A 24,883-nucleotide genomic window follows, 5' to 3' on the forward strand; every position below is an offset into this window, starting at 1 on the left:
GACCAATTGACTATACATGTGCTTAAAGGGGAACTATCTTATAAATGGCTTTTTTCAGTGTTTACCATTGTTTCTTAGCTATGTGGACTTATATTAATAGGATATATGTCTCTAATTCTCATATTGGCGAATTCTTCCAATTCTCCTCTCACAATATTCACCCTCACTGAACTGAGTCATCTGAAAATGTGCATATCTGTGATGTCAGAGATTTCTCAGCTGCATAATAATGTGGCAGTTGATGTGGCAGTTGGCACCAGGCCACACAGTGGTTGGAGCCCAGCCTCAAAACGGCTTAAGATCTTGAGGTAGAAAAATGCGGTTTTTAGTACTTGATTAGAAATACAAAACAATGCATTTTTTTTGAAAAAAACCTAGGTGTTCCATAGACTCACAGGAATTGTGTAAAAGTGCCCAAATAGTGAAAGAAATAGTAAAATAGTTCCCCTTTAACATTTTTTAAATAAAACATTATTTTTTTAAATGGCTAAAAGTGATTTTGTAATTTTGCAACCGTGGGTCTCACAGGGTACTTTTAACCCTGTGAGGCCCTAATAAAAAAGACAACTTCAGAGGCCAGAGGGTGAGACCTATAAACACATGAAGGGTGCCGTGACTGAAAAAAAAGGTTGAGAAACGCTGGTATATGGTGTGGCTCTTTGTGGTACCACAGTAATTTTTTTGTGACTCTTAGTCTCTGACTGGTTGGCCACCCCTGATGTAGACTATTCTGCTTTGTGTTTACATGTGATGTATTGTATACATGCACATTTATTATGTTCTTGTGTGATGTATCGCACATTTTATTGCTGTGTGATGTATTGCAAATGTTATTGCTGTCATCTTGGCCAGGTCTACCTTGCAAAGGAGATCTTGTATCTCAATGGGACTTCCTGGTTAAATTAAAAAAAGGCTTGGCGATTTGATAATTGCATCATTCCAAATCGCGATTTCGATTAAAAAACGATTAATCGTGCAGCCCTAACTCACGCCCATCCCTAATCCCTACGTGGTAGTATCGACGTAATTCGGTCAGTAGTACCCTTAAATGTACAGAGTTCGTACCCATCCCTATAGGAGATGCGTGTAGGCAGGCCGTGATAGAGCAACAAGCCTCATGCAGCTCTGCTGTGTACAGAGACAGAACAGAGAGAGTGAATCCTCTCTCTGCTGGCACACTGGAGTCTGGGATCAGGCAGGCTACCTCTGTCAGTTTGGCCCACTCTGGAATTATTTTCACCGGACAGATTTGAATATGTCCCTGGAAAAGAAAAACTAATTCCCGGATAAGGAAAACTCAGGGTGAGAGTGTGCGTGCGTCTCTGCATGCATGGATGAGAGAGGGGTCTTTGGCAGACACTGCTGTAAGCCATTAGTCCTCATCAATAGGACAGGCCGGCCAAGGCTGTCCACAGCGCTGCCATGACAACTATAGACCAAGCCCAAAGCATTCTTCATGAGTGAGAGTGAGAGAGAGTGAGAGTGAGAGGGGGGGGGGGGGGCAATACAAAGCTCTCTTTTTCTCTCCATCTCTGTGCTTTTCACATAATCATAAACTCAAAACAACAGTTTCCACGACATCTTCAATGAGTCAATTGAGATTTTTCTGTATCATATATTTCAATTGGCAACTTTGTAATAGTTTAAAAGCTAATTGTTTGCTCTGTCCATTCTCCTACATCAGAACGAGGCACTAGTCCCAGACTCCCAGTAATGGAGAAAAGCTGCCGATATTGGACAATATGTCCTTGACTAGTAAATACAGTATGGGCTTGTGTCACCAGCCATGCCGAGACACCTCTCTGAATCTAGTGTCCTTTATGGAGCAAATATCAATCATGCAATAATTTTCCAGTAATGATAAAATAATGGCATGGAAAATAAATCACTAAAATCGACAAACATTCTTAGCCACTGCAGACGAAAGTGGCCCAAAATCAGATTTCTTTGCTCATATGCGACTCAGGATGTGAGCAGCACAAATCATATGGAATCTGATCTTTTCCAATTCTGATTTGGGCCACTTTCATATGTGGTCCTAAATCAGATTAGAGGTTGAGCAGAATTGAGCACTAAGGCTTGGAGTGTGAACGTAGCCTTAATCTACCAAGACCCTAATGATCAATTAGTAAACTAGGCCTAAAGCATTACGAGTGGACACAGATCCATAGATCAGCTCAGGCCCAAGTGTATTTCCTGTCAGCTATTGATATTAGCAAACACTGCAACAGGAAACACACACAGGCCCCATTTAGAATGGTCATGTGGTCAAGTTTAAAGAGGTCTACAACGAACAAACTAAACACAATCAATCAAACCACAAGGTTCGACGCCGAGCCTTTTCTTACGCCTTCCCCCTCGAGTGAAGAACCGGAGGATGTTGCCCAAAGACTGTCCGGTCGTGGTCGAGACCCCGGCCTCTGAAGCCACGGCCGCCCTCGCCGCTGGTTCGGGATCTAATCCCGCCGGCTCCTTCTCCTTGAAGGAGGTCTTTGTGCTCGCTTTGCGATGTATTCCTTTCATGGTTCCTAGTGCCGTCACCGAATCTCGGTAGAGATCGAATACTTGAGAAGAGCGGACTTCTCTCTACTGTCCTCGGAAAAACCAACTGTTGTCCTGTGTCACTGGAGCGACCAGTTATGGACAGAAGAATCAGGACATCTGCAATTAGTCCCGGTGCCAAACACACTCATTAGGGAAAGAGAGAGAGAGGGAGAGAGAACTCCTGACCTGTATATGGCAGTGAGTGGCATGATTAATCTCCTGGCAAAGTCCCAAACAGTAGCAAACTACAATAGAGTTGAAGACATTTGATGAGCTTTTGAGTTAGTCAGCAGAGGAGGTAGATCATAAATCTCCCAAATCACAGTTCCAAGTGCCTCTGTACCCGAGATTCACCTTACGTTACACTACATGTTGATACCGGACGAAATACAAAGAGGGGATGTGGCAGGGTTCGAAATTAACGGGGGCTTGGGGCATAATGCCCTTGAAAATGGACAAAATGCCCTCGAAAATCAGTTAAGGGGGGCACAAAATGCCCCCGACAGTTTACTAATTATATATATATATTTATCCGGTAATGGCGCGTGACGCGTCTGTGTATCGTAGGTTCAGATGACGCGCAAATAAAAAAAAATTATTTGGCGGAGGTGAGCACTAGCTGCTGCAGCAGCACTGCAGCTGAGCCAGGTGCTAGTCAGTTTGTGTACAAATGGCAAGCACAATCTAAATCAATCTTCATTACGACTTTAAAAACATAGCCATTAACATTACATAGGCATACACACATCTTGCCATAGCGTTAGCAGTTTGTACAACACAATGCACGTTTTAACTATAGAATCAGCCCGCGAGGTAATACAGTCAACGAAATGTTACCGTAGCTACTACTAGCTAGCAGAGGAGGAAATGGGAGTCTCTGAGACGCGGGGTGTTTAAAGACAATGATAGGCGTTTATTCAACATCCAAGAAGGCTAACATACAACTGTGTTTTACTAACTCCAACCGGGACTATTGCCGCTTTCCTACTGCATGCCATCACCTCCTAACGTTACCGGAGCTACCGGAGCTGATAATAACATTGCCTGAGCTGAAGGTGCGTCACTGCGTGACACTAAAATGTCCGTGGGGACCCGGCGCCAACCCATAGATAGTTCCAACTCACCGAATTACGTAATCCACCACAGTTGCACTCAATATTTAAATAATGTTAGTCTGAATAAATGTAGACAGATACATAATAATTTCAAGCAGAACACGAATCTTTCCATTAAGAACTGACAATCAGGGAATTTAAACATGGTTGACATTGTTTTTTTTGTGTTTATATTAAAGAAAGGAAAGTCTAGTGCTGGCTGAGCATATTGTTTGTTTGCACTAAGTTAATACTACAAATGTAGCCTATATTTTTCAGTCAGTTCGGTCTTTGTGTGCCAAACATTATTTAAGGCTGTAAACACTGTAACACTGTAAACTTTAAAAAAAAATTTTAATAAATGAGAAGCATGTTTAGATTTGAGTGTTAAATTCTTTTTTATAAAAATGTACGTATATCGAACCGAACTGAAAACCGTGACCCCAAAACCGTGATACGAACCGAACCGTCCATTTTGTGAACCGTCCCACCCCTACCGTTTATCATAAAAATTCAGTGCCCCCGAAATACAAAAAAAAGCCCCCGAAAATCAATTAAGGGGGGCAAAAAAAGCCCTTGAAATTTTTTTTTAATTTCTAACCCTGGGATGTGGTTGATGAATTTAAGGACAGGCTCCAGCAGGCTACCTCCATGATGACAATGACCTTCCACATCTAGTTATGTCCACTCCCATCCTTTATCCACTCTGGTCCATGAAGAACCATGAGGTTCTTGCAGTCTCTGGGTCAGCAGGCCGCGACCCGACTCTGCTGTGGTTTCCGTCTATTGTTGTTGTCGTCGTCGTTTAGCGCCAGCGACAAGGCTAGGGACGAAACCCAATGCCTCCTGTCGACCGTGGGTCACACTGATAACAAGCGAGAAGAGCTCAGAGCAGGGCTCCAGGCTAACTTTTTTCACCACCGTCCCAGAACCGTCCCGAAATACAGTTTTAACCGTCCCAAAGTGAATGTAAACCGTCCCATTTTTTTTATATATAGAATATATCAACGTCAATTTGATCATATGGGGACATGTTTTGTGCTGATAATGGCACAGAGGGTGAGACCAACTGTGTACCGTACCTTTTGATTATTGTAAGCACAAAGATAATAAGCAGCTATAACTAGAACGTGTCGATAATATACAGTTCCAATAATAATAATAGATCAAATTTATATAGCGCCTTTCATAGAACCCAAGGTCGCTTATCAGGACAAAAAATAGGGCTAGGGAAATAGGGGGGAAAAAGGGGATGAGGGAAGGTTAGGGATAATGGACCTAATCTAATCTAAACTAACTGATGGGGAAAGCCTTGGTCAAGAGGTGTGTTTTTAGAGCAGTTTTGAAGGTGTCCAGGGTTGGGGCGTTGCGGATAACATTACACTTCTGTTATTTAAATGTGTCCTTACGTTAGAGTCAGGGGTTGTATTGTTGGATGCAGTTCCCTGTTGGTCAGTGTGTGTCTGTTCTCCATCTTCTTCTGCTGTGTTTATCCTCTTCAAATAGGGCAGCATATTTGCGGTGCTCTCTTCACTGAGAGGATGCCAGTATAGCGTTTATTTTTATTTTTATAACATTTTGATATTTTCGCGGTTCTTGTATAGTGGTCTCGTGCGACTGTCAACTATAATACATATGGGCTGTTTTAAATTGTGTGAATAGTTGTTGTGAGTGCTCGCACTATGTTTCAATATAATCCGTTTTACCATTCATTCATTATAAACACAGACGTAAGGTGTCCACCGTGCTTTTTTAAGCTCCGGCCAAAATGCATGGTGACGTGTTGACCAATTTCGGAGGGGGATTACGTACCGTCAGTTCATGTCCAAGGGATTATGTTCATGCACACAGCAAGTATCACCAGTTCCTGGCATTTTTTAACCCCTTTCTTTTTCGATGTCGAGATAAATTTGGGGCTGCTGCAGCGCGACCTGTGGTTTGCTGATCAGAATGGTGGGCGGGAGCTTGATGCTGGATTAGCGTATCGCTGCGTTGGGACGGCGGAGATAGTCATTGGATTCGGCAAATCACGCAACGTTTAGACTTCAGTGAACCCCACATGATAATGTTGCTGTCTCTCTGTCAACTAAGTCGGCACGAGACACGCACCGTTTGACAGCAATATGTGCGCGCACTGACAGTCGGCTAATTGACATTTCCCGTGAAAAAAAAAAAATCCTCTTCATCCCGTTTGTGTCCCGGCAATTAGGGATGGGTACCTTTCACATTTGAACCGATACCGGTACCTGTGAATCGATACCGGTACCCAACGGTACCTTTTTTCGGTACTTTAGTCTCAAGAAATGTAATTTACCTACCTCAGTCGTAAAAAAAAAATCCAAACTTCAAATAACTACAATTTCGACAGTTTTCGGCTTGCCATTGCTCCGACTGCTTTGTTGTTGAATCAAGTCAAATCCTAGGTAAGCATATATTGTGCGTGTGAACGTTGACATGAAAAGAAAAAAGTAAAAAAAAAAAGTAAAAAAAAGAAAAATAATATTTATAAAAAAAAAAAAAAAAAAAAAAAAAAAACGGTTTCTCACTTGATTCGATACTCGGTAGTACCGACGTGTTTCGGTTCGGTACCTCAAAAGTACCGAATTCGGTACCCATCCCTACCGGCAATGATTTCTGTTCGTCCCAAATCAATATTTGATCGTCCCCGGGATGACGGGACATAGTTAGTCTCGAGCCCTGGCTCAGAGGATGACGCATCAAGCTCTCTCAACAAACCTTTTGGGGTTACAGTAGAGACGCATCAAGCTCTCTCAACAAACCTTTTGGAGTTACAGTAGAGACGACTCATTTACTTTGGGATTAGAGTCTGGGAAACGAGAGGTGAATAATATGCTGAAAATGGTAGGTTATGGTCTCAGCGCATTATGTCCAATGGAAAACGTATACTTCGCCGTCAAATTGCAAATAGAAAAAAGGTCTATGGAGGCAAAGCTGCTGCGAAGAATATTTTATATAAGGCTGAGACGATATGCCATTTTGAAGAAATCGGGACAAGATTATCGATCATTTTCTTTTTGTTATGTTTACTTTTTTTTATACATGCAGAAAGATTGATAAGTGGTCTCAGCCTTAATTTTATATCAATTGAAAGAATTGAGTCAGGGGCAAAATGGCACTTTTTTGCCTTTAAAGCTTCTAAAAAAAGGAGAGAGGATAGAAAACAATGGCAGCTTTTAAAAATAGTGTTTTCAGCAGTGCTAGCATAGTCATCATTCCTCCAGCTCCCTGCCAAGCAGAGGTGCAGGAAATAGAAGTGAGTGTAACAGGATCTTCTTTCTTGCCCCGTCCAGGCTGCCATCCGAGCTAACCCACTCCCACACTGCAGCACACACTGCAGAATCCACTGACACCATCAAGTCTTGCAACAATAATGTAACTAGGATTTGATCGTTCGTGTATTTTCTAGGCTTCACCTCTTGGTTATCCAAAAGTCTTGTGGTTCACCATGGCTGTTGCTATGGCTATAATAAGGGATGAGTGTGGGGAAGAGGAGAGGGAACAGGAAGCTGCATGTATCTTCTTTGAGTATCCTTCAGATATCATGTATAGTGTCTTCTTTAAGTATCCTTTAAATATCATGTATAGTGTCTTATTTGAGTATCCTTCAGATATCATGTATAGTGTCTTCTTTGAGTATCCTTCAGATATCATGTATAGTGTCTTCTTTGAGTATCCTTCAGATATCATGTATAGTGTCTTCTTTGAGTATCCTTCAGATATCATGTATAGTGTCTTCTACTGTATAGTGTTTTTAGGATTCAAACTTCGGCAGGGTTTCGAATAGGGCTGCACGATTTTGGGAAATAATCTAATTGCGATTATTCTGACAGATATTGCGATTGCGATTTGCGATGCGATTATAACATATTTTAAAAAGAATTTACAAGAAGATGTTGCTGCTTTCTGTAGTCGGGTCCCAACTGCAAAATTACTGTATTACCCTGTATTATACACTTTTACTATCATGTAGACCAGCGTTTCTCAACTGGTGGGTCGCGACCCAAAAGTGGGTCGCAGGGCCATTTTGAGTGGGTCGCGGATGTGTGTGAAAAAAAAAATAGGATTTTTTTTTTTTTTTTTTTTTTTACTACCTACAGTATCTTTGTGAAAGTGGCTTCTCAGCTCTGGTCCAGCTGAAGACAAAGCAGAGGAACAGATTGGACATTGAGCATGACCTCAGAGTTGCTTTGTCTACCAGACTCTTGTCAGGAGCAAACAACATCCCCAGTTATCCCATTAGTTCCCTGGGATGTTAAGCTAAGAAGTCTGCTATGAAGCATATATTAATTATTATTATTATTATTATTATTATTATTATTATTTTATTTCATTGTGTTTTTAGCCCTAGTTGCACTTTTGTTGCAACCCCAGTTATCCCATTAGTTTCCCCAAACTTAGGTCTGTTATGTTAAGAAGCATATATTATCTATTATTATTTAATTGCATTGGATTTTTAGCCCTAGTTGCACTTTTGTTGCACTGTTTATTTCATGTTTTTAACAGTGCATGAAAGATTGTGTATTACTGCAATTTTCTTTTTGTTGAAATAAATCATAGTGGTTCAAAAATTTGGGTCGCGACTTAATGACTAAGGAAAATGTTGGGTCCCGAGGCTAGACCAGTTGAGAACCACTGATGTAGACTATTCTGCTTTGTGTTTACATGTGATGTATTGTATACATGCACATTTATTATGTTCTTGTGTGATGTATCGCACATTTTATTGCTGTGTGATGTATTGCAAATGTTATTGCTGTCATCTTGGCCAGGTCTACCTTGCAAAGGAGATCTTGTATCTCAATGGGATTTCCTGGTTAAAAAAAAAAAAAAAATGTTTTTTTTTTTTTTTTTATTGCAGGCTTGTCGATTTGATAATTGCATCATTGCAAATCGCGATTTCGATAAAAAAACGATTAATCGTGCAGCCCTAGTTTCGAACCATAGTTTTTAAATAAATTTATTAAATCATTATAGATCCTATGGCGGGCGACATTGAATGGTCTATTTTTTTTGTGTCCACATTTTCTCCTCCTGTTTTTCTGTGCTTTTCTCCCATCCCAATTTAGTTGTTATGCCAATTCCCCCCTCCCCTTCCTGGTCGTTGCTCGCATGTGCCCCCCACTGGTACGTCTAGGGAGCCCTGAAGTCTATCAGATGCTTCCTCCGATACATAGGAGACAGCCAGCAGCATATTTTTTCACCTGCCAGCGCGAACTCTCATTGGTCAGGTGTAACGTGTGGGAGGTCACACTACCCTCATCTGATCTCCCTCCCTCGCTGTGCAGCCGCCCTGACCGACCTGTAGGAGTCGCTGTTTACAACGACCAGAATACCACCCATCGACTTCCCTCCCGCTGACTCTGCCAATTGAGCCAGTATGACGGCCGGCCAAGCCGGAGGCAACGCTGACAGCCGTATTAGATACCAGTGTCTCTCACGTTGGTGACGAGCGCTTAGTCCGCTGCGCCACCCAGCCGCACCACATTGAATAGTCTATTCTGTTGGGGGGAAAAAAAGGTTGTTTCCAGTGGTGGCTGGTGAAAAATATTCGCTGTGCCATATTCACTTAGTTTCAGTAACTACAGTATATAACCAGACCTGCAAACCGGTAAGAGGTGAAAAAAGGTGACATCTTTGTATGTGTGTGGGGGCAAGAAAATCAGTGATTTTAACATGTAAACGAAGCACTCAGAGAAGAAGATAAAGGGAAAAGACAACCCGTATCCGGGTCAGACAGCACTACAATTACATTTTCATATCATAACGCAGAGGCTGAGACTCACTTTTTTTTGCTGCTGGTAGAACATCGCGTACGAATTGGAAGAGTCGTTGTGTGTCACACTAACCCTTAAGCCCGACGGGTCTGGTACCGGTCCAAAAATGACATCACGTCATAAATTAATCTCTCTATGACATAATGTTGCCTTTTTTTCTCAAATGTATCCAAGAGTAAAGACCATAATCCTGTCAAAACAGCAGTCAGTGTATATTTTCAACAATACGTTTGTTTACCAATAGTTATTAGTGAGATTTTTGTTTATGGAATGTGTATAATTTAGCAAATATCCGCCATTTTGAATTCACTAAACGTCGCCGCTTGTAGTCATAATTATGTGGAGGGCATCCAGAGCTCTCAATGAGCGTTGGGGGGAAGAAAAAAAAACTACCTTTCACAGCCGATTCCAGCTTCCTGCAAGTAAATGACTTCTGTATGAATTGTTTTTAAAATTCTCTGTATTCTCCATCACAAAAGCGCCGTTAGTGTGTCTACCTTCTGTGAACATTTAGCAACAATCCTTGTTGCAATCCAAAATGGCAGAGCCATATCCATTATAAGAATGGAACTGTACAGTAGATTTCATTCACGTATCTTCCGCCTGGAGATACTAATTCCAAATTGAACTCTTGCCATTTTGAAAGAGGAGATTTGGCCCAATCCATAGATGTGCGAGTTGGCTATAATAAAGGTAATTTATAGGCCTGGTACAAAACCTTCCGTTTAATCATCTTCCCTTTATTAATTTGCTTATATTTCTTGTACACATAATCTCAAGAAGGTGCTGAACGAGCTCAGTGGCAGTTAATTTTTTGCATGGTGTTATTCACTGTCAATGATGCAAAGAAAAATCATAATTTACATTCTCCTTTGTTTCATCACAATTTACTCAAGCCTAGTAACAGACACAATATTTCTGACACTGGGAATACATTCCATGAGATCCACAGATGTCCCTAGAATCAGATACCAAGAACATGCAAATAGCCCTTGTAGAAGGTATGTATTTTTAAGCAGATTGAGAAAATAGGGCACGACAACTATTAGCGTTAGCTTAGTTATTTAGTAGCTCAGCCCTATGTCACAGTATATTTTTCCCCCATTTAGTTTTGCCGATATGCTATTATTTTATTTAGTTTTCCAGTACAAATTACTTCTTTTTCAAGTCATCTTGTAATACAATTGTCAGGTTGCTATTCCCTTCAAAATGGTCCACCTTCTCTTTCAGTTGCCTCTCCGCTGTCCAGTTTAGCACCATGGACAGAACAGAGTTTCTTATTTTTATTTTTCTAATACTAGGAACAATCTTTTGATTAACTTAAAAATATAATAATATTTGGTGATAGTAAAACAAACCATACTTTTGCATGGATCCTTGACGGGTATATCTTCATATTCTGTTTACCTCCCAGCCCTACATGGAACCGTTCCAGCTTTCCTAGGCTACAAAACACCAACCCTCTATTATGGTCACAACACACGGTTGTATTGCATCCTCATCTATGGCATTTGTCAAGTCATTACTCATTATCACCATATAATTGACCATAAACATGGATCAATATGGGGAGATGTAGGACCACACCATACCAGAATAGGCTACAGCAGGCTCTCTCCGTGTCGCCCACCTCTGCCTTTGTGAGTTCTCTCATCAAGACGCCACCATCTCCCACCGCCTCCTCTCTCCTCAGCTAGCCAAGCTAGCCTCCTCTTCAGGCCGTGGTCGCCATGGAAACCAAACATGTTTCCATGGAAACTGGGGGGGGGGGGGGTCTTTAGATTAAAACCTGTTATGTAACAACAGCTGTAGAGCGCGTCACGCTGTGAAGCAGGCGGTTTCACGAGTCACAAGCACCTCCAGACTAATGTGATACTAACTCACTCCAGATTCCACACTTCTCAGGGAGTCAACGTCTCATTCCCGAGACCGCGAAACGGACTTCCCTACCAGGTTGGGAAGATTTAATATACATGTAGCCCACACTGAAACACAGCTTGTACAAGATGAAGTCATTAGCCTCAAAGATTCAATCTATTTTACAGATACTATACGTTTTAAATACAAAACATGGTGATTGTGTGGAGGAATCCCTTTGTTCGTCCCAACAATAGCTCGAGTCTCACACCTAGTAGAGAGCCAATGTCCCCAAACACGCCCTAACCCCCACCAGTCTCTATCCACAAGAGAGCTGGATCCCCTTCTCCACCAGTGTAAACCTAAATATACTTTTGTTGTACCATGAGTTTCTCTATTAAACCAATATTGATCATGAAAGATCAATCTACAACCGCACTACATTTAGCATTGTTTCCCCGAGAACCAATGCACCAGAGCAAGTGACTGGACAAATAGTGATTCCGGTTAGAAACCCTCATGCCAGTGTTGCAGGTGTTACTCAGGCTGGCAAGCACCGTTAGCAAGGCAAGTCTCAAATTCCCCATCCCGGCAACGTGGCTACGCGGATTATAGGGCCCCGGGCTAGTGATCAGAAGGTTGCGGGTTCGAGCCTGTGTGTTGTTGTGTGCCCGGTGCATGGCAGCCACTGAGCCGGCGTAGCTCAAGGTTGGCTGCGACACACTGGTGGTGGAGGAGGAGGCGATCTCCACTCTCTACACCGTGAGGCGCTTTGCATGTCTAGAAAGACGCTATAAAAGTGCAATTATTCATTCAAACCCATTCAACTGCCGGGCCGGTCGGCATGAAACGCAGACACACTGGCAATCAAGACAATTCAAAAACGTGTGGAGTAAATGAGAGAAGAGAGCGAGATCAATCGACTTCTTTAACTCCGTTACACCAGACAGTCCACGTGAGTCTGGGACTATTTCCATTCTCTAAAGACACAAGAGGGAGAGGCTGCTATGAGGCAATGATGAAAACAGAGAGAGAGAGAGAGAGAGAGAGAGAGAGAGAGAGAGAGAGAGAGGGAGCTCGAGCCTCACCCGTCCTCCTTCGGCCCCCCAGTTGTTCATCTAGAGCAGCGGTTCTCAAACTACAGGTCGCGACCCAAAGTGGGGTCGCGGGTAGGTGACAGTGGGGTCGCGCATTGGCAAGTAAAATTTGTCAAACTAATTTATTTAAATTTAAAAAATAATTGATGTGCAACATCGTTTTATAAATGTGTATTGATAACATAGTGCTGTAATTAAATGTTCTAATAAATATGCATGATCAAGTTCAACAACGTGTGCTTTTATTGTGATATTCCTTAATTCAACATTGAAATTACGCGATACATTTAGTGTGGGGTCGTCAAATTCCTAAATAAAATGGGGCCGTGACTCGTGGTATAAAAAAGTTTGAGAACCTCTGGTCTAGAGTGTGTACGTTGCACACACTTCAAATCTGATCACAATAGTCCTTCTAGAGCCGGAAGCTCTACTTTAAATGCACTCGACGAACGCTCTCGTCGAATAGTAGGGAGGCGTGAGAAAAAGGATCAATTTAGTTTTCTCCAAGAATACATCAGCCAAGCAATCGCTAAATTAAAAAAAAAGCATTATTGTTTGAAGAAACAGCATGGCCTCAAACTCTCACACTGGTAGTTTCAACCACTCTTTCAGTGTGTGTGTGTGTGTGTGCGTGTAGTTGAAGGCAGCTTCCAGACATCCCAGAGTGTCTGTCAAGGCTCTTATATCTCTGGGCTGGATGCCTGTCATTGCTGGATACGGAAGAATCCACTAGCAACTGCTGTCATGTATGTGTGTGTGATGTGTGTCACATAGCCTAGCTACTGTGTGCGGACTGGGAGCCTGGTAGGGGAGGAATGCACTAAGTGGCCTTTTCGCTCAGGCTCAGCTGAATGTGCTGCCTGAGGGGTGGGACAGTGTCCTTGTGTCTTGCCACTGTGATTAGCCTGCAGCACGATGAGGACTGGAGTGTTATTCACGAGGCAAGCCACCCAAATTAAAAAGTTACAAACTTACGCCATAAACACAAACGGCATATTGATAATGGGACTATCTACTACACTTGGTGGTAGCCAATTTCACTGTTATGGGGTGATGATCAGATATTAGCTTGACATTCTGTTCCACGACACAGAATACATAATAGGAATATCACTGAGCAATTACATGAGTAGGTCCATAATAAGCTAAAAAGGTTTCACAAGCCAAGGAGGCAGATTGGAGCCGGCGGTATCATCATTATGCTAGGACTCGTCTTTGCACAATGAAATGCATACCAATAGCCTGATGGCATTCTCAACAGCCCTGACCGAGTTAAGAAATAATCTCATTTGATTACGTTTAGTGCAGGTCCCAATTCCCAAATACGGAAAGACGAACGGTATACGTCACAGACGATTCTTGTTGGTGTTTATCGCTTTCGCCTGCAAATCCACTTTGCACACAGTCGTTCAAGTATTTTATGGACAATGAAATTTAAATGAAATACGAGCTTAGGGCCCTAAATAGCAGAGAGAGACCGGTGTGGTCGTGGGGTTATGATACATCAGCATGAGACACTGAACAGAGCCTTCGCACTGCATACGTTCATGGGACACTTGTGTCCTTCTCCATCACGTCACTATACCACCAATACAGTCAGGTCTGTCAATATGGACCCTCAATTCCTGCACTGTTCACTTGATTTGGATGTAAATATCCTCAAAAAGAAAGTCTGCACTTAAAGCACATCTTGATCGTTTAATTTCAAGTCCATTGTGGTGGTGTACAGAGCCAGAATTGTGAAGGTTGTGCCTCCATTCCATATACACGTTTTTATGGACCCAACTGTAGATTGACCCTGATCTGCTACAGGAGGGATTATGATCCGTGCTGCTGCTGCCAGCCAGGAGGAAACTGCAGTCAGTTATTATTATCATCCTCCTCTCAGTCACAGACCGGAACACTTCCCTCTCTGGCCCTCTCTATACAAGCGTGTGCGCTCATCTCTGCGCATTTCTAAAATCATCATCAGCATTTCAGAAAATAAATAGATCACCTGTTCCTTTTGGCAGGCTCTCAATCTACTTTTGTGGAATATTTTAAATGAGCCAAACAGTGAAACTGTAGAAATTCAGATGAGTCAAATTGTATCAAAAATAGAACATTTGTTTCTGTGGCCACAGAAAGAGTATCCTCAGTTTACAATCAGAGGCAAGTCTAAACACAAGGGTCTGACCAGAAAGTGAGAGAGCGCTCTGGTCAGACTTACAATAAATAGTTTGACATGTCAAAAGATGACAAATTAATAACATATATGACAAGAAAGGTTGTCGTATCCGTCACAAGATTGATATGAAGACAACAAGAAAAAAAGAACACTACAAAAGGGGAAGTGGACGAGCAAGATTAGGCTATAGAGGCACCGTCATTGTTCATCACACGACATAAAGAGAACGAGGGTCTCGTCTCTACACACTGGCTAGAATAACACAATGCTATCCAACAATGTGGGCTAAGTGTAGGTGAACTTCAGCGCCGCTGCCTGAGGCCGGCTATATCAGCATGGGAAAGTAGTCATTATCAGCCACTGGCTGTGGAGGCCGGCAGAGGTTGTGTTGTGTCAGTGACAGGGGCTGGGTGGGAGGGGGGGGGGGGACCGTGGCCCTCCCCAAAGGCTTTATCTGGCTGTTACATGTCATGTGGGAGATCACTGTTCGAAACAACAGGCGCCTCCCCATGTACACCGGTGCACGATGTACTCCACCAGCAAGTGTTTTTGTTAGGGCTGGGAAATTAATCGATAATTCATTCTTGTTTGATGAAGAGGCACCTTTTATTTGTTTTAAGTGAAGTTTGGTGAAAAAGCAAATTATTATTAAGCAAGTTATTAATCCCAATAGGGACATTCATCTTTGTTTGATCAAGAGTAGCCTTTGGCTTTTATATTATATATATATATTTTTTTTAAGTAAAGATTGGTGAAAGTTAGGTTTGCACTTCAGTCCCAATAGGGACATTCATCTTGGTTTGATACATTCTTTGTGTCAAATAAAAACAAAGTTATTTGAATGATTTCCTTGGCGTTTCTAGTTTGCAAGAGAAAAAATCGATTAAAATCGTAAATCGGATTAAAAAAAAACTGGGATTTAATTTTTAGGCCATATCGCCCAGCCCTAGTTTGGGTGTCACTCTAACAGTCTACAGATGAGATGGAATAGACTGCATTTATATAACGCTTTTATCCAAATTGCTTCACAACTTACGCCTCACATTCACACAGACGGCAGAGGTCGACCATGCAAGGCGCCAACTTGCTCGCCAGGAGCGGTTAGGGGTTAAGTGTCTCACTCAAGGACACTTCCGACACGCTGCCGGGAAGAGCCCGGGATCAAACCGGGAACCTTCAGATTACCAGACGACCGCTCTTACCCACTGTTGCCCCGAGGCACGTAGGACGCAGGTGTGTAGACTAATAAGTATGGATGCATCCATTTATTTTCTTTTTTTATCCTCCGTTTCTCCGCCTGATTTTCTGTGCTTTTTCCTCCCATCCCAATTTAGTCGTTATGCCAATTCCCCCCTCCCCTACCTGGTTGTTGTGCGCATGTGCCCCCTACTGGTCGGACAAGGGAGCCCTGAGGTCTACCACATGCTTCCTCCGACACATGCGGAGACAGCCAGCGGCTCTCTTTTCACCCGACAGCGCGGACTCTCATTATCTATCTATCTAGGTCGTCCTCGGACGGGCCCTCCATCGGTGCTTCCAGTCATCCCGATCCTCCATGCATCTGGCTAGCTCGCCGGTGCTTTCTGTTCCCGCATCTCTCCTGAGTACGTCCACGTAGGTTAATGTGGGACGTCCTCGTGATCGATGCCCGTGTGTTGGTTCCCACAGCACAAGTTTGCTGGTTGGCATCTCATGGTGTCTCTGGCAGTGACCTGCCAGCCTCATTCTCCTGACTGCCACTTTATCGCTCACCTTTAGCACCCCCCCATACAAGTTTGCATTAGTGACATGCTCATCCCTGTTGATGTTGAGCACCACACGCATCATTCTCATTGGTGAAGTGTAACACGTGGGAGGTTACGCTGCCTTCACCACTTCCTGTCTTTTGCTGTGCAGGCGCCCTGACCTGACCTGTAGGAGTCGCTGTCCACAACGCCAGATTACCACCCCATCGACTTCCCTCCCTCTAACTCAGCCAAACGAGTTAGTATGACGGCTGGTCCAAGCCGGAGGCAATGCTGACACCCGGATTCGAGACCGGAGTCTCTCGCATTGGTGACGAGCGTAATCTCCGCTGCGCCACCCAGCCGCCCTGGATGCATCCATTTCTAACATGATTCTAGGAGCCAGGCATGCATAAAATCAAGTCCCTCCACTTTGATCTCTGACATCTTACACAAGACTCTTGGCAGCGGAGTATTCCCCGCTTCAGCCTAGTATCAGCCCTGTTTTAGCCTGGCATCTGCCCTGTTATAGCCTGGGCATAAAAAATATATTGTTTGGTTCCTGTTGGTTGTCAGTTAAGGCCACGAGTAGGTAGGGAATTTATTTTATTTTATTTTTTTATTTTATCTCTTCCCACGGCGACTATGGATAGGGAATTTCTTTATTTAATTAAAATGTTCACGACAACATGGATGCATGTACTCTGCCAGCATGTTTAATATCCATAATACTAAAGGTTTGACTAAGATTTTGATGAAACTTTATTGTAAAAAAAAAAAAAAAAAAAAATTAAAAAGATATATATATTTTTTAAACTCATAAAATTAATTGGGTCGCACCTAAATCGGCAGGGTCGGTCAACCAAACCATTATTTTTGTGGTTTAGCCTAGCATCAGCCCTGTTTTAGCCTAGTATCAGCCCTGTTTTAGCCTGGTATCAGCCCTGTTTAGCCTAGTATCAGCCCTGTTTTAGCCTAGTATCAGCCATGTTTTAGCCTAGTATCAGCCCTGTTTTAGCCTGGTATCAACCTAATATCCCATACCACTGTATGTGGTTATGGAATGTATCCAATTCAAAAGGAACATCCACAAGTAAAATAATACAAAGACGTTATTATGTATTAAAAAAATATACTATTATGCTAATCTACCATGCCTATATTACTACCTACTTATGCCAATATATCTATACTACTATGCACTCAAGACTGTAGCACTCATGTTCGATGCCGTTTGACGAACAATATCACTTACCCTTAGCTGCCAGAGTTGTACCCTTCCTGCTGACTTGTTGTACAGAAGTTGTAAGTCAATTTGGATAAAAGCGTCAGCTAAATGAGTAATGACTAAATGTGAGTGCCATACTCTGCTGCTGTGCCTACAGAATGGTTATATAGTGAGGTCCATGAAGTGGTTGGGAAGTTAGACAGTCACTATGCGTTGCTATGGATGCTGGTCAGTGGTCGTCATCATTGGGGGATCATTTACAAACAAGCGCAAATCTACAATAGCTGCGAGGGCGTACGCACACAAACACTTGACCTCCACTGCAGCCTCCTGGAGTGAGGCCGCTAGTCAGACCAACCAACCAACCAACAGAGTGAGCTATAGAGCTGCTGGCCCCAGCTAGCTCGCCTAGTTGGATTATCTCACGTTCGCTATTAAGTCAAGACAAAACCCTACGTTAGCACGCAAGCTCAAGACATTTCACGCATCAACGATGTAACGTTCAGACTGAATGCTTTTGTCCCTGGAAATAACAGCCTGCTGCGACTTACAAATATCTAGCTGTTAGCAACGACAGCAGCCAGCTAGCTCTCTTGTTTGATTTGTGTCAGGTTCGCAATTAATACCAGCGGCCATCCGGCTCCACAACAGTGGGCAGGGACTGGTGCCAGACATCCAACTACTAGGAATTAGAGATGTTCCGATACCATTTTTCCCTTTCCGATCCGATTCCGATACCTAAGCTTTGGGTATCGGCCGATACCGATATTTATCCGATACCAGTGCTGTTATACTGTTTTTTAGTAATAACTAGAACGTATGGTATTTATTCAACAACAGGTGATTGTATAGATTTGTATTAGTATCATTAATCAATGAGTATGGGCTGCAGCACTGCAGATATACCCTACTCCAATGATCCACACGGACATTAAACGGTGTTGCACTCGCTACTCAGTGGCTCTGCAGATATACCCTATTCAGTCTGTAAGCTAGTGGCAGATACAACATGAACTTTTGATGCAAAATAAATATTCAACATTCTCTTTTGAAACTCCGCCTCAGACTCTTATCCTTTGGCACTTGCTGTACTTTGCTTGCAGGTCTGCAGCCATTATTGCTGGATTATGTGAATAGCACCAACTTTAGACACGGTAACGTTATCAAGCTAAGCTAACTGACCTAGCTCGCCTTCCCGCATCGACATTAAGATAACGTTAGTAATAGTCAGCTAACGCTAGTCCGTAGCTACTTAACTTAAATACAATTAACCGTGGGTGCATTATTGTTGATAGACGGTCACGGACAGTGTTAGGTCCTGGAGAAAGGACAGGCGATCATCTGATTTGATGTAACGTTAAAAGCGGATGTTGTTCCAACTAGCTATCTTTCCAGCTAATGCTATCATAACACCAGCCAAACACATCCCGATTCCCGTCCGAGCTACCCGTCACACCGCACTGTCGGGGACAATGGAATTTAAGAAAGTGTATCTGCTGTTAAAATGACACAGCATCACACTTTAAAACATGTTCATTTTATAATCCTCACTCTCCGCAGGACTCGGCAGGAGATAAATTACATCATGGGATCGGAGGCTAGAATTTACGTGTACTCGCCGATACCGATACTAGCATTTTAGGCAGTATCGGCGGCATTTCCGATACTAGTATCGGTATCGGAACAACTCTACTAGGAATCTAAAGGACAATATACTACCTTATGCATACCACACCTTATGTGAATACTGTATACTTCATCAGATCATATATTTAGCTTTTTTTTTCTTTTTTTTTTATTATTATATATTAGATTTAGATTATATATTGCAAACATTTAGCATTTCGTTTTTTTTTAGATTATAAATTAGATTAGATTTAGATTAGATTATGTAACTATTATTGTAGGGCAAATATAACTGAGAGGTCATACATACCCTCATCTCGCACCTTGTTGCCCATTATGCCATTATGTCCAGACTCCAGAGTTAATTATAATATTGATTTGTTATATTGTTTACACTGCTTTTTACTATCTGTACCTCCCCTTCCCCCTCCCACATGCTGCTATGATGCCTGAATTTCCCCCAAGGGGATCAATAAAGGAATATCTTATCTAAAGTAAAAACAAAATCATATTATAACGTGGGGGTTGCCCATCCCTAGTCTCGAGTGACACATTCCTTTCGTCTCGCACACATGCTGCGTCGCTCGGCCACAGAGCGCCGGCCGCACAAGTGCGGCAGCTAAATGTGGTCTCCGGTCCCGTAAAGAAAGAGAAGACGGGGACGACGGGAGAGCCGCATATTTGCCGGAGTCGTGGGCAGTCAGTCAGTCGTCACAAGGTCGTCTCTTTATGTGACCCCCTGTGGTGTGAATGGGAGTTCAGAAAACACAGTGGTCTAAACTCACAAGCCAACACGGACACACTGAAACTCTGCCAAAACCCATGCATTGCACACAGGGGAGGAAGGAAGGAAAGTGTGAAAGAGAGAGAGAGGGGGGGGGGGGTGAGGAATAGAGAAAAAGGAGGGAGAGAGAGAGATGGGGGAGGGAGAGAGTGGAGGTTGAAATGGAGTTGAAATGAGGAACACATTCACATCTGCACTGAGGTCAAGGGTGTGGGCGGTGAATAGAGGGAGTTAAACAAACACAAGAGCTCTGGAACTGACGTGTGTGTATATGCATGTATATATGTGTATTGTGTGTAAGCTCAGAGGTGGTGGGTGGGGGCCGGCTGACAGAGCTAAGCTACATCCTTTGGGTGTTCCTCTCATTCCAACGGAATAACGAAACACAGGGAGTTACCAATACGTCACACACACACAACACACGCAGAGACTGAGTTATCTTGGCGGCTGGGCTTTTAGTCGCTCTAATCCTCATCCAGGGAGGGGGGGAGGGGACCAGGGACTTTGCAGGAGGAATACACTGGAGAGAGAAGGCTGGAGTGAGAGGAGAACAGCGGCCTGGCTTGTCTCCTCTCCTGTCTGGCCCTACAGTCATCAGCTAGCTGCCACCCAGTCAGCGGGCCGTACCCCCCCGGACCCAGAGCATGCCAGGGATGGGCGTGAGTAATCGATTACGTAGCTATGAGAAAAATCGATCTTAAATTATTATTAATAATGTGTATGAAAAGAATATATATAATTTTTTTTTACATATTTGTTTCACATCTATGTGTAATATTATAAATGTTTATTGGTTTCCTTAAACATATACGTGAATGAACAAAATAAAGTGTAAAAAAGGAAAAAGAAAATCTATTTTTTTATTTTTTCCCCCTTTACGAGTAATACACGATCACTCGAGTATAGCATGCGATCAATCGTCCTGGATTTCTCTTTAAAAATGCCCATCCCTGGGGCGCCCCAGTGGCGAACCACATAACGCGCTCAGCCGACCCGGGTTCGATTCCCAAACCCGTCGTTATTTGCCGAATGTCTTCCCCCCCACTCTGTCTCCCAATCCTCCTCTCCCTCTCTACTGGACTGCCCAGTAGAATAAAGCGATAAATGCTAAAAAAATAAACCTTAAAAAAATAAAAATGCCCATCCCTAGAGCATACCAGGCAGTGTACACATGCCTCTGGCCACTATAGACCACTGCACCTCCGCGTTACATTGAGCTCGTGGGAGAGACAGCGGGGAGGAGAAAATGAATGTGGATGAGAGCCTTGAGTGGTTGTAGCTACGGCTGTGGGGGTGCTGGAGACATTATCCAATATACTTTTATACGCATGAGTCTACTGCACACGGAGAGACCAGTCCCAAGTAGAGTTGTTCCGATACCGATACCAGTATCGGAAATGCCGCCGATACTGCCTAAAATGCTGGTATCGGTATCGGCGAGTACCCTCTAATGTTGCGCTCCGATACCATATGACGTAATTTATCAACAACACTGCGGACGTTGGGCTCTGTAGATATACCCTACTCGCTGAGTGAGCATTATAATTTATAAAACAAACGTGTGCTTAATCGACCGTGAATTAAAGTGTCAATTGCCATTTGTCATTTTAACAGCAGAGCAGATACTTTCTTAAAATGCCATCGTCCCGACAGAGCGCTGTTGACAGGGAGCTCTGATGAGTTCGCTTGGTGGCTGGTGTTATTAGCATTGAACAGCTACAGTAACTGAAAGCTAGCTTTGACGTTACCTTGGCTAAAGTTGGGGCTATTCATAATCCAGCAATAATGGCTGCAGACCTGCAAGCAAAGTACAGCAAGTTGGCAAAGGAGTATTCCAAGTTAAATCACAATGTCACCAGTAACCTTACAGTCTTCTATGGTCTTTCCGTATACCGGTAGCTCATGCTAGCTAACCTACAGTAGCTCACGTTAATGTCGTCATTGCACAATTGCACGTCGCGTACACAATTAATGACATGTTGCGGACAGCCATATCGGCGACAATGTTTAGCTTTTAGTGCCAAATGATAAGAGTCTGAGGCGGAGTCTCAAAAGAGAATGTTGAATATTTATTGTGCAAAAATCACAACAGTTCCTCTGCTACTTCAACGGAGCTTGTAGACTGAGTAGGGTATATCTGCAGAGCCACTGGGTAGCGAGTGCAAAGCGAGTGGATCTAGAGTAGGGTATATCTGCAGTGCTGCAGCCCCATACTCATTGATTAATGATACTAATACAAATCTATACAATCACCTGTTGAATAAATACCATTACTTTCTAGTTATTACTAAAAAAAACAGTATATATAAAACAGTATCTGTAAAAAAAATATATATATATATATATATAATTTTTATACTTTTTTTTTTTAATGTATGCACTGGTATCGGATAAGTATCGGTATCGGCCGATACCCAAAGCTTAGGTATCGGAATCGGAAAGGAAAAAATGGTATCGGAACATCTCTAGTCCCAAGTCGATCTGCACTTTCTCGGCCGAGTAATAGTCAACTTTCCACACCTACTCCCGAACTACGCATGCACAGATTGCCCACGGAGTCTCTGGATTTCTAGGTTTATCAATCTGCGAGTACGGAGTTCAGGAGTAGATGTGGAAAAGTGACTATAGCTCGGCAGAGAAAGTGCCGATCGACTTGGGACTGGTCTCTCCGTGTTCAGGAGACTCAGGCGTATACAAGTCTATTGGATTGTGTCTCCAGCAACCTCACAGCCGTAGCTACAACCACTTAATGTCAAGGATCTCATCCACATTCATTCATTTTCTCCACCCGCTCTCTCTCCCATGATTTCATGAGGTCTATCACCTCATCATCCTTCTCCTCAGCCGCTACTCTTGCCTTAACGCTCTCATCCAGCTTTTCACCTTCACTGCTGGAGCATAAATCTTGTATTTTTATGCCACAAGCTAGAAATATATTTATGAGAAATATTCTTCAAAGTATGCCGTGCCAGCGGCCATCAGGCTCCACGACCATGGACCTGGAGAACTAACGGCTGCAGAACTCAACAACTATTAGGAATGTCTGGCCACTAAGTGTGTCTGATTCTTAACCAACTAAACCTGCTACGGACTACGGTACCTTGTGTATACTGCACCTTGTGTTTACTGTTGACTTTTACTATATACTTTTACCTGTACCTACCCCCTCCTGAATGGCCCCAAAGGGATCAATAAAGAAATATCCTATCTCATCATCATTCTCCTCATCCGCTACTCTTGTCTAATGCTCTCATCCAGCTTTTCACACTTCTGGAGTGTAAATCTTCCTTTTTTATGCCACAAGCTAGAAATATATTTGTGAGAAATGTTCTCAGAATGCCCCAGGGGCTGTTTCGAAGTTTGATTAGCATATTATTTAGGCATAATCTGGACGACTATCTTACTTTGCTCTTGTGTCTACTATATTGTAGTAACAATATGGTTGTCATTTTGTTGCAGCGAATAGGCAGCAGTCACATAACCTTGTGTGTGGTTCATTACAAGTGATGTATAGATGACTCGAGTTATTTCAAAAGATATGCTACTCCCCCCAAAAGTTATTACATCACATCACTGTGTGTAGCCTATTGTCAATCTGTTTTTACAACCAGTGTCATCACGATACAACATTACCACAGCATATATATATATATATATATATATATATATATATATATATAATCTGCTTTTGCAACCACTACTACCACAATAGAACAGCAGTCAACTAGAGGCTCATGTCTGGTATTGTCCCGATGGGTCTTTATTTGTGGGAACACGACAGGCTACACCCTATGGAGCTGAAAAACACTTTAGCTGCATGATTTGCACATTTTGTATTGCTCAGTTACAACAAGGCATCTTAATGCAGGTTAGAGTCGAGAGCCCGGTTATTTGGAAGGATCGCCTCAGACACCGGCGTGACTCAACAACATCGACCCACCCCGGCCGTCTACAGTAATAATGGCTCAATGAGCCACACCATGGATCACCTTGAAGAGTATAGAACTCATATCGTGTGATTGCAAAGCGAGGCGAGTTACTAACTCAAACTCTGCGACAAACTACAGGCCTGACGTCGCCATCACCAGCAACCAGGGGCAGGCTTTGTAACACTGGAGGTCCTGTTTCTGGAAGGTGGTTCGTGGTCAGGACTGTTACAACACGGTGTTGTTGTATCATTTGTTTATATCTTTGGCCGATAACAGTATAAGGGGCAACACGGCGCTGTAAACCAGCCGACACAACATGAACACACGGGACGCACACGCCCCTCTGCAGCTCCATTGATCCGCCGCAGAGACAACACCGTCGACGTGCTCCGTGTAAACTGTTGGCTACAAAGACAAGCGCGAGACACACATTTCAATAATAATTGCCATGGACGTCGGTGAGCTCGCGCGGCTGAAATGCAAAAAATACATCGTTAGTTTCGTCGCTTACCCTCTTTTTGTAACAATATGGTAGCAAAGGCTGCTTCACGAAAGCGGACTTGAGATGTTCCCTTGTTATTTTCTATCCCCTGCCCTGCTGTTTTCAAAGGGTCTCTCTCTCTCTGCCTGTAGTGGCCGCGACGCTCCGCCCACTGGACTCCTCCGTCATCTCACTTTCTGGGTGCGGCGAGGCCGTGAACGCCGCTCCACTCCATTGGTTGCGCGCTGCGGGACGGCGAGGGACATGGAAGCAACGGCGCACCTGGTTGGTTGGAGGCTGAGATGGAGACCCGCCTCCCCCTTTCGCACGCAGGCGTATACTTTCGACAACAAATGTTTGTTTCCGCGTTCGAGTTTTGCGCTCTGATTGGCCAGGTCATGTGACATGTGCGCCAATCGTGGGACGGCAAGTTCGGCGCCTATTTCCGGGTCTAACAGCCTGCAAACTACATAACGCCTAGTTTATCACTGGTTAAGCTTAGGCGACTCTTTCGCAGTTGGTTTTAAGGTTAGAGTTTGGAATCAGGGCAGGCGTTA

The 24,883-nt window shown here is 43.2% G+C and overlaps 1 protein-coding gene across 5 annotated transcripts in view; it reads right to left on the reverse strand.

The window, feature by feature from the left end:
* The window catches only part of add1 (adducin 1 (alpha)), an 80,233-nt gene extending 55,751 nt beyond the window's left edge, over positions 1 to 24,482 (reverse strand). For all 5 annotated transcript variants that reach the window (XM_084324783.1, XM_084324778.1, XM_084324779.1 and 2 more), the window contains exon 1: positions 24,357 to 24,482. The gene's annotated coding sequence lies outside the window, so the exon portion shown is untranslated. The remainder of the gene's footprint in view (positions 1 to 24,356) is intronic.
* Between the last annotated feature and the right edge of the window lie 401 nt (positions 24,483 to 24,883).

This window comes from Notolepis coatsorum (assembly GCF_963971535.1).
Source record: "Notolepis coatsorum genome assembly, chromosome: 11".
Lineage (NCBI taxonomy): Eukaryota > Metazoa > Chordata > Actinopteri > Aulopiformes > Paralepididae > Notolepis > Notolepis coatsorum.